The following is a 9,008-nucleotide window of genomic DNA, read 5'->3' on the forward strand; positions in this document are numbered from 1 at the left end:
ATGGGGAGCCTCAGGGGAAAAGTAGGATGACTGTAGTTTCAGGGAATGGATTGTAGTCATTGAGATGAAACAAAGTGTATGATTTGTTGAATGCAAAGCGGATGATCTTCTATGTAAACCTTCATTCAAGTCACAATAAAAAGTTATTTTAAAAAAGAGTTGTAGGCCATGTAAACTATCATATAATTCACAACAAAACACTAAAAAAATGCATGGATTAGACTTGCAAGCTTTCACACAAGGTACAACAATTGGTATCTATTTGCTGGAGAAACAGAGGAAGGAGAGTCAGGATTAGAAAGAAGAAATGGAGTGCGTATGGCTAATTATCTCCACACACAGCTGCCTCTTTTCCCATCAGACCAGAAGAGCTTGATGGTGCCCAGCTTTCATGACTAATATTGTGATCAAAGATTGTGTGGAGGACTCCTCTGTTTATTCTTCTGGCATTCCATGGTACTTTCAATATTCCTTTTCAATGTGGTTGTTAAGCACCGTGGAGTTGATATCTACTCATAGCGACCCTGTACAAGGTTTTTGAGGAGCAGTTAGCTGGTGGGTTTAAACCACTGACCTTGTGGTTCACAGTCCAGTGCTTATGCTATAGTGTTTATACTCCACACCAGGAGTCCACAACTCAAATGCATCAATTCTTCTATGGTCTTCCTTATTCATTGTCCAAATTTCACATGCATATGAGGCTACTGAAAATACCATGGCTTGGGCCAGGCACACCTCAGTCCTCAAACTGGTATCTTTGTTCTTGAATACTTTAAAGAGGTCTTGTGCAGTAAATTTGCCTACTGCAATACATCATTTGATTTTTTGACTGATGCTTGGGTGTTGATTGTAGATTCAAGCAAATGAAGTGTTTGACAACTTCAATTTTCTCTCCATTTATCTTAGTGTTATTTATTGGTCTCATGGTGAGGATTTTTGTTTTCTTTACGTTTGATGTGCAACCCATACTGAAGGCTGTGGTCTTTAATCTTCATCAGTAAGTATTTTAAGTCCTTTTCGTTTTTAGCAAGTGAAGTTGTATCATCTGCATATCTCAAATTGTTAGTTTGTGTTCCTCCAATCTTGATGCAACAATCTTCATATAATTCAGCTTCTCAGATTATTCACTTAGCGTATAGATTGAATAAGTATGGTGAAAGAATACAACCCTGGCACACACCTTTCTTAATTTTAAACCATTCAGTGTTCCCTTGTTCTATTCAAGTGAATGCCTCTTGGTCTATGTTCAGGTTTCTCATAAGCATAATCAAGTGTTCTGAAATACCCATTCTTTGCTATGCTATTCATAGTGTGTTATGATCCACACAGTGAAAAGTTTTTGCCTAGTTATTAAAGTACAAGTAAAAATCTTTCTGGTATTCTCTGCTTTTAGTCAAGATCCATTTGATGTCAGTAATTATATCCCTTATTTCAAGTCCTCTTCTGAATCCAGTTTGAGTATCTGGCAATTCCATCAACATACTGTTGCAGCCGTTTTTCAGTTATCTTCTGCAAAATTTTACTTGCATGTGAATAATAGTTTGGCTTAATTGGTAAACATTATCTGCCTTGAGCATTGTGCTCTTTGAAGAACTACTTAAATGGGATCAAACTGAAAACAATTTGAAAGATTCAGTAGGAAATTGGGGGGAATGAGCTAATGTTAATAATGGAAGAACAAATTGGAAAAGGAGTGTGAGAATAGTTGAACTACTTGAAGAATGTCATCAATGTCATTGAAATGCACATAGAGGAATCGTTGAATTGGTGTATGTTCTGTGGTATGTATTTCCAACAACAATGAAAAATAAAATAAATTATTTTTTTTTAAAGTGCCAAAAAAAAAAAAAAAGAGTTGTAGGATGACACCTAAAAGGGCATCAGAAGAGACTGAAACTTGCTTCCAGTGTAGAGATGCTAATGCAAAAGGGAGTAATGAGAGGATAAAGTTGCTGGATAGAAACTTTCAAAGGTCAGCTTCAGAAAACAAAGTCAAATATTATAATGAAATGTGTAAAGACCTGAAGTTAGAAAACCAAAAGGGAAGAACACACTCAAAATTTCTCAAGCTGAAAGAATTGAAAAACAATTCAAACCTTGAGGAAAATATTGAAAGGTTCCATGGGCAAAATGAACTCCTGGTGTGTCGATGTGAACCACAAGTTTCACAAGGTTGACAGTTCAAATCCACGAGCTTCTCCTTGGAAAACCTTATACAGGATCGCTTTGAGTTGGAACTGACTCAGTAGCGCTTAACAACAACAACAACAACAACAACAACAATGGGCAAAATATTGAATAGTACAGAAAGCATCAAAAGAAGATGTAAGGTTTGTTGATGTTTTTGAATGGTTGTGAGTGGGGCAGGACCAGAAGATGAGGAGCATTGTAGGTAGATGAGAGCTGTTCCTCAAGCTAAATTTGGGCTGCAGTGCCGCAGTACCAGGAGGCGCCAGTATTTAAGAGATTATAGCATCTGAAACCAACAGTGTTGAAAAACAGAATTTTTATAATAGTGAGGATCATTCCATTGATCTTCCTAGAAAAAGGATTTCTAATTTCACTAACAAGAACATGAAGGAGGTTAAGAAATCTCCAAAACAGTTGGCTGCTTACTAAATAGAACAGTTGGACAAGCCGTGAAGAGCCCAGATAAACTACAGAAGATGATCTATTGCAGAAAGAAAAGCTCATCGTCCTTTTCCAAATCCTTGTTACAGAAAGAAACAGCCCTCTAGAAGTGGGGGCTGTGTTGCTGCAGATAAAGAAAATGAACTGGCTGTGCAGGTCACCTGCCTGAAAAGTTACGCCATGATAGTTGAACATACATGATTAACTCTAGTGATTCTGGTTCTTCACAGACAGAAGGCCTGCCATCAAAATAGCGTGGCTTTTTTTTCCCTGAGCTCTCTCAGGACCGTGAAACAATGGCACAAGTGTTGTTCAGCAGAAATTTGAAATTGACTGTAGCTTTAACCTTTTGAAGGAAGAGAAGTAGAAACGAACTTGTGGCTTATTTGGTGAGGATAGACGATCTTGGAGTTGTAGACTGTCTTCCTGTGCTCACCAAAAGTTTACAGGAAGAAAAACAATACATCTCACTTGGCCACTGTGTAGACTTGCTGCCACTAGTAAAATTACTCTTAAAAGCAAATTTGAAGAATATGTAATAGTTGGTTTTAACTGGCTTCAAGCAGTCATTCAAAGGTGGTGGTCAGAGCTATCATCCAAAACAGAAACTATAAATGATGGAAATATTCAGGTTTTAAAACAACAGTTAAGTGGATTGTGGGAACAGAAAAACCATCTTACTTTGGTTCCAGGATACTCTGGTAATATAGCTAAGGATGTAGATGCTTACTTATTACAACTGTATTGAGACCATACTGAGGAATGTTTGGTTACTCAAAACATCCTGGGATCGTATGGTTTCAAAAAAAAAAAAAATGTCTCTTTTGAACTGTGGAAGACACCAAAACCTTTTTTCTTTCTTTCTTTTAAGCTGCATAATGAAGCCACTAATGAAATCCTAAGAATCTATTTCACATTGCAGTGGGAAAATATCCAAAAGGAGCAGCCTCAACTTCAGTGAGGTGAAAGTGCACTATGAAGATTGTTGGCCATTGCTGTATTTGGGAATTATATGGTTATTTGGTAACATTATTTAAGAACCTACTGGGTCTTACTGCACTCCTGCATATTACATAATATAATTTATGTTGTTGTTGTTGTTGTTGTTAAGTGCCGTGGAGTCGGTTCCGACTCATAGCGACCCTGCACAGGGTTTCCGAGGCTGTAAATCTTTACGGGAGCAGAACGCCTCATCTTTCTTCCGCGGAACCGCTGGTAGTTTCGAACTGGTGACCTTGCAGTTCACAGCCCGATTTGTAACCACTACGCTACCAGATACTGTGTGAAAAAAATAAGACAGAACTTATCACTAGGAACCACAAAGGCCAATCATCATGATTTTTTTAAGGTTTGTTTTTTATAAGAAAACACTTATATGTGTGCAGCTATTTTCTTATGTTGAAAAGACTTTGAAAGTTTAAAACATCATACATAGCAAATAATCAATATTAAAATTTTTTGTTCATTCTGAAAAAAAATACAAGGAATACACAGAGTTACTATATCAAAAAGAAATAGTCATTGTTCAACCATTTCTAGAGGTAGCATATGATCAACGGTCAATGATAATGAAGGAAGAAGTTCAAGATGCATTGAAGGCATTGGCAAAGAAGGTTTTGGCATGGGTAAAGCAAAAACTCTAGGAATTGATTGAATAAAAATTGAAATATTTCAACAAACTGATGTAGCATTGGAGGCACTCACTCATCTCTGTCAAGAAATTTAGAAGACAGTTAGTTACCTGGCTATTTGATTTCAAAGAGATCCATATTTGTGCCTATTCCAAAGAGAGGTGACCCAGTGGAATGGGGAAATGATTAGACAGTATCATTAATATCACATACAAATGAAGTTTTGCTAAAGATAGTTCAAAAACAGCTGCAACAGGACACTATTAGAGAACTGTCAGAGGTTCAAGTCAGATTTAGGTGAGGACTTGGAACGAGGGATATCGTCGCTAACATCAGATGGATCTGGATTGAAATCACAGAATACTAGAAAGATATTTATTTGTGCTTTATTGACTATGCAAAGGCTTTTGAATGTGTGGCTCATGACAAGCTATGGTTAATATTGTGAAGAATGGGTATTCCAGAACACTTAACTTAATTGTGCTCATGAAGAACCTCTCCATAACTGAGAGACAGTTATCCAAACAGAACAAATGGACACTGAATGGTTTAAAATTAAGAAAGGTGTGTGTCAGGATTGTATTCTTTCCCCATACTTATTCAATCTGTATGACAAGCAAATAATCCAGGAAACTGGATTATATGAAGAAGAACTGGATTATATAGTATCAGGTATTGTAGGAAGACTGATTAGCAACCTGCAATATGCAGATGATACAATCTTCCTTGCTGAAAGTGAAGAGGATTTCAAGTACTTAGTGATAAAGATCAAAGACCACAGCCTTCAGTATGACTTGTACTTCAATATAAAAAACACAGAACTCTTCACAACTGGGCCAATAAATAATATAGTTAATGGAGAAAAGATTGAAGTTGTCAAAGACTTCATTTTGCTTGATCTACTATCAACACTCATGGAAGCAGCAGTCAAGAAATCAAAAGACATATTGTATTAAGCAAAGCTGGTGCACAAGACCTCTTTGAAATGTTCAAGAGCAAAGATGTTGGTTTGAAGACTAACGTGTACCTGACTCAAGTCATGGCATTTTCCATAGCCTCATACACGTGTGAAAGTTAGATAGTGAATAAGGAAGATCATCAAATAATTGATGCATTTGAGTTATGGTGTTAAAGAAGAATATTAATGGACTTCCAGAAGAGCAAACAAATCTGTGTTGGAAGAAATACAACCAGAATGCTCCTTAGAAGTTTCATACTTTAGACATTTTATCAGGAGTGTCCAGTCCCTAGCGAAGCACTTTACATCATACTTGTAAAGTGGATGGTCAGCGAAAATGAGGAAGACCCACAATGAGATGAGTTGGCATACTGGTAGCAGTAATGGGCTCAAATGTTACAATAATTGTGAGAATGGTGCAGGACCAGGCAATGTTTCATTCTTTTGTGCATAGGGTAGCACAAACCAGCTCGATGGCACCTAACAACAACAACAATTACAGCCTCCTTCAATTCCTCAGACCCTGTGGCACTTGAGGACATCAATGAGCAATGTGTGAACTGTTGCTACTGTAAGCATCATAAAGATTTAGAACTAGTACTTTCCATGATTTGCATGCAGTTCTATGTGAATTAAAGGAACCCTGGTAATATATGGCTACAAGTTAGGCAGCTAACCATTAAATCAGTAGGGTTTCTAATTCTGTAAAGATTTCCAGCCTTGGAAACCCTATACAAGATAACTATGAGTCACAACCAACTTAACAGGACACAACTACTACCCCAATATGTGAATTTATGACTTTATGTTTGAATAGATATTGTTCAAGTATTATTATTAAAACATTATTAAAATTGGGGTTATATCAGAATTACACAGTTTTTGTTTGTTTAATGTAAAAGACCCATATTTTCTCAGCAGCTCGAACTTTCTTTGGTGAAAACATCTGTGCTGAATGAGAGACTGCCTGAATTGTTTCTTATTTTGAGGGGCTTTTCTGAAGAGCCTGGTGTCTTAGTGGTATAGGCAGCTTAGCTTACCTGTATGAAAGGCAAGGGAGATCTGTGAATCCATAAAAATGCCACAATTATCTTCTAAAGCAATATTTCACATGTATGATCAATATGAGGACTTGTTCATTGCATTTCATCTTGAATGGCAAAGTCAAAGAGTCTTCACTTTATTAGGTGACACCTGCTTCATCTGTCCTTTTGCTTGAATTCCAAGGCATGATGTAAAGGTCATGTTTTGGAACTCAAGCAAAAGGACAAATTAGGTACTTTGTTGTTGTTGTTGTGAAGTGCCGTCGACTCAGTTCCGACCCATAGTGACCCTGTATAGGGTTTCTGAGGAGCAGCTGGTGAGCTTGAACCACTGATCTTACAGTTCAAGCAGCTTTGCAATCTGGCACATTAACACACAACACCACACCAGGACTCCAAGTGAGAACTGTTGTTGTTGTTGTTAAGGCCGTCGAGTCAATTCTGACCCATAGCAACCCTGTATAGGGTTTCCAAGGAGCAGCTGGTGAGCTTGAACCACCGACCTTGCAGTTCAAACGACTTCACAGTCTGATGCATTAGTCCACTGTGCCACACCAGAATAGTAAGGGATATATTCATGCATGCAACAGGACTTACTAAGGGCTGTGGACTAATTAAGAGGCAAAACTTAGAACTGTATTCCAAACTCTTCCTGCTACACAACCACAAGAACAACAACAAAAACTCAGATTAAGAAAACTTGTAAGTAAACCAAAATAAAAAGCCAAGTACATAAGAAGAATCTTAGGGGACTCTCCACAGATTTTTTAGATAATGTCCATCTTTACAATGGGAAAGGCTGCTTGGTTCAGCAAATGTCACTCAACTACCATCCTTATTCTCAGTTCTGGGATTAAATCTGTGACTGCAGATGATTTGCCAATGTTTTAAGAATAACAGACATCTCACTAGCTTCATTCAAATCTTCAGGCGCAAGGTTGGTGCCCCTTACTCTCAGCACTCAGTAAGGGTATCTGTAAAGTACCTAATACAATAATTAGTCTTAGTGTCTCAGAATCACTGTGGTTTAAGGAAAGAGCTAAAATTCTGGGGCAACATATTTACTGACCTAGATTAATTTTATTGTTGTTGTTAAGTGCCATTGAATCAGTTCCAACCCATAACAACCCAGTATAGGATTTCTGAGGCGTGGCTGGTAAGCTTGAACCACCCACCTTGCAGTTCAAATCAACTTTGCAGTTCAGCACATTAACCCACAGTGCCACACTAGGACTCCAGATTAGCTTTAGGAGTATGGTAATTTAGTTTCACCAGATTTACAAAGTTGTATGACTCAAGGGACATTTTCACCAGCCCACAACTAACTGGTTTGCATTATTGTGCTTAAAATTCTACTTTAGAACTTCTACTCTGGCAATTATGATGTAACAGATCTTGAAAAATCAGTATTTGTCCTATTTGGGTAAAAACTGGCGTTTTTTTTTTTATGTTGTGCTAATTTATTTTAGGTTCTAGGAGAGATATAATTTAGTACTATTTATTTTCTGATGTTTCTGAAAGTTAATCAGTTTGTACAAAAATTCAAAGTCCTAGTGTGGCACTGTAAGGATAAGCACTGGACTGCTAACCACAAGTTGGACAGTTCAAACCCATCAGCCGCTCCATGGAAACTTGTACGAGATCACCTTGAGTCAGAACCAACTTGATTGCACTTAACAACAACAATATTGATTTCACAGCCTTTTCAGAAAATCTGGTAGATCCAAGTCTACAGTACATGCTAGAACAAATAGAATTTTAAGTGGGGTTATCCTCATTTTGTGATCTGAAACTTTAATATGTGCATAACTGATTCGAGCAAGAATTTTAGATGCCCTTTCATTTATTTTCTTTTTACCATGGATTACACTGACTAGTGTTCCAAACTGTTGCTTTTTTTTATATACATTGATATTAACACTGTCACCTCTCTCTCTGTTTCAGTGGGATTTAGCTAAGCAACTAAGTAAAATGAAGAAAGTGTGAATGAATTTTACTCTAGAATGCAAAATAAATTATTTTCCTAATTTTAAAACTTAAAGTAAAAACTTTAAACTCCACCTTCCAGGGTAAGTGTTTACAGTCACCATGTGACCGAGTACAGCTAGAGATTGTCTAATGATCTATTTTATATTCATTGAGACAGAATCTACTGTGCAAAGCACTAGGCAGCTAACAGGAGCCCTTCCATGTAAGCTGGGCAGGAATTCTAAAGTAATTGTCTAATGGCCTATTTTATATTCGTTGAGACCAAATCTACTGTGCAAAGCACTAAGACAGCTGACAGGAAACCTTCCACGTAAACTGGGCTGGAATTATGAAGTAATGAGCTGAGCTCCCAGTGTGGGCATCCTAAACTTAGTCATGAATAACACTCTTTGAATGTCTGGACAAGAAAGATGTCTCACCCCAGGAGGGATGTTTTCCTTCCTGTAACCAAACTGTGCTTAGCTGATATTTGAAGCCTGACTTCACACTCTTCGAAACTGTTCTTTGATCCAATACAGTTTAGCCAAATTGACTCTGATATGTTTGCAGATTGGAGTGGGGTTTAGAAAAATGTGGGAGTGCGGGTGTGAACCCATATGTTTCTCTTCAGCTGGGAATTTGCCAGCAATTTTTCCTCTAAGAAATAAATACGATTCCTTTTTCAGTTTGATTGACTGATGGTAAAAAGAGGTTTCAATATAGCTTTGGCTCTAAATGCTTTGGGGAGAGTCCCAAAGAAGAGCAACAAAGGTAGGA

The 9,008-nt window shown here is 37.5% G+C and overlaps 1 pseudogene; it reads left to right on the forward strand.

The window, feature by feature from the left end:
• Positions 1–2,475: 2,475 nt before the first annotated feature.
• LOC102822089 lies at positions 2,476–3,379 on the forward strand (annotated as a pseudogene).
• Positions 3,380–9,008: the final 5,629 nt, after the last annotated feature.

The sequence above is a fragment of the Chrysochloris asiatica genome, unplaced genomic scaffold (genome assembly GCF_000296735.1).
Source record: "Chrysochloris asiatica unplaced genomic scaffold, ChrAsi1.0 scaffold00001, whole genome shotgun sequence".
Taxonomy (NCBI): domain Eukaryota; kingdom Metazoa; phylum Chordata; class Mammalia; order Afrosoricida; family Chrysochloridae; genus Chrysochloris; species Chrysochloris asiatica.